Raw genomic sequence first — 2,213 nt, 5'->3', positions numbered from 1 at the left:
TTAAAAGGGAATATATTGGGGCGCCTGGGTGGCGCAGTCGGTTGAGCGTCCGACTTCAGCCAGGTCACGATCTCGCGGTCCGTGAGTTCGAGCCCCGCGTCAGGCTCTGGGCTGATGGCTCGGAGCCTGGAGCCTGTTTCAGATTCTGTGTCTCCCTCTCTCTCTGCCCCTCCCCCGTTCATGCTCTGTCTCTCTCTGTCCCAAAAATAAATAAAAAAATGTTAAAAAAAAAAAAAGAAAAAGAAAAAAAATAAAAGGGAATATATTAAATTTCAAGGGGTCTGTATTGCCAGGGCAACCTCAAATCTGGACTGTAACAATCTGCAACTATTCAAACCCAAGGCAATCCCCAGGTCCCTAAATTTCTACCTGTAGGAAAAGATTGGTAAAGTTATGCACCCACTCAAACGGGCATTCCTTTTTTTTTTTAAGTTTATTTACTTATTTTGAGAGAAAGAGACAGAGTGGGAATGGCAGAGAGAGAGGGAGAGGGACAGAGAGAGAATCCCAAGCAGGCTCTACACTGTCAGCACAGAGCCCAACAGGGCTCGAACTCACTAACTGTGAGATCATGACCTGAGTCGAAACCAAGAGTTGGGTCTACGGCCATACCACCCTGAACGCGCCCGATCTCATCTGATCTCGGAAGCTAAGCAGGGTCGGGCCTGGTTAGTACTTGGATGGGAAACCAAGAGTTGGATGCTTATACAGACATATATACTATATATGTATACACATATGTACATATATGTATATTTTTAACATATACATAAAGTCTAGAGAACAATGTGGATGGGCACATATCAGGCTATAAATATTAGTTACCTCAAAAGGATAAGACCAGGGGCTAGGATGAAGAGGTTACTTACCTTTTTTAACACATACTTGTGTTAAAAATTTTTATAATGTGCATGTGATACATTTATGATTCTAAATAATTAATTAAAAAGTATTAAATGTCTTTAATCAGCAACAAAAGTTACAGTTAAATGACAAATGAACTCCAAATATCCAGTCAGAACTGTGTGAGAGAAAAATAAGAAGGCATATTGGCATGCATGTTCCAAGCTCTCTATGAAATGGAAGTACATGTTTTAAATAAAAAATGGAAACACGGCCAGCTTACTGACAACTTCCGACAAACGTAGAATCTGCCTGCTAGCAATTAAAATTAAAAATCTGAACTGTCATAAGTGACTTCCAAATATGTCTCAAGACTTTCCTTCTTCTTAATTTCAAATTGTGTGCTTCCTCTCCATATTTGCTTTCTGGACCTCCCCTTTTTTGGCAGAAGCATTAAGCAGCACCAGAAAACATTACTTTGGGTGCTTAAGCCTAGCACAATAATTTCAAATAGATCTAATGTTGGCAAAAGAGGAAGAAAGCCGCTATTCTCTGCAACCTTATTATCCAGCTTCAGAAACAGAAACAGCTACTTTACCTTTCAAATGAAAGTACAATCTCAAAGATGCACATCTCAGGTGAATCAGTTCTAGAAAGCAGCAACTTTCTCCTCACAGGAGGCCTGACAACACGGACTCTATCTTTGGCCCTCCATCTTGTTCATGCCTGTGCAGTGACCTCGCTGGGGCTGCATGTTCCAGGCCCCATGGAGGTTAACATATGCCCTGACTGGAGCTCAGGAAGGCTTCTCCTGAGCTCGCTTAAAGTGCCTCACAGAAGGCTCCACTTTAGATAGCTACCCTTTGACCTCATTACAATGCCCACCCCACTGCCCCACTTTATAAAGGCTGTGTCATAGTTTGCTGGAGAATAGGGTAGAGAATAACTATATAGTGCCTAGACCATTTGTTTGCCCCATCCTTTCTCCTGTCGGTAAGTCACCCTGAACAAAACCGTGAACGACTTGCATCATGTTTATGTCTTAAAGTGTCTTCTCAATGTGGAGACAACTTTAATGACCCTCCTCTACCTTCTAACACTCCTTCTTAAAACCAGACAGGTGATATTTGCCTCCAGCTTCTGTTTGAACAGCTGAAATTTGTTTGATCTTGCATATTAGTACAGTAGGAGGGAAAAATGAGGATCTCAGATACTCTGGTTACAGCAGTCCAGGTATAGAGGGTGCAGCCAAGAATGTGGCTGATTTTCTGTTACAAAAAGTGGATCTCAAAGTGCTTTCTTCTCCTTTCCACATACTTCCATCACAAAGCAGTTCATTTCATATTGCAAATGAGAGACAGTTCGAGGTG

At 41.8% G+C, this 2,213-nt stretch overlaps 1 pseudogene; it reads left to right on the top strand.

The window, feature by feature from the left end:
- The first annotated feature begins 598 nt into the window (after positions 1 to 598).
- Positions 599 to 704, top strand: LOC128778394 (5S ribosomal RNA; annotated as a pseudogene).
- The last annotated feature ends 1,509 nt before the right edge of the window (positions 705 to 2,213 follow it).

This window comes from Panthera pardus, unplaced genomic scaffold (assembly GCF_024362965.1).
Source record: "Panthera pardus isolate Hobbes unplaced genomic scaffold, ASM2436296v1 HiC_scaffold_2, whole genome shotgun sequence".
Taxonomy (NCBI): domain Eukaryota; kingdom Metazoa; phylum Chordata; class Mammalia; order Carnivora; family Felidae; genus Panthera; species Panthera pardus.
This window is presented reverse-complemented; position numbering and strand designations above follow the sequence as displayed.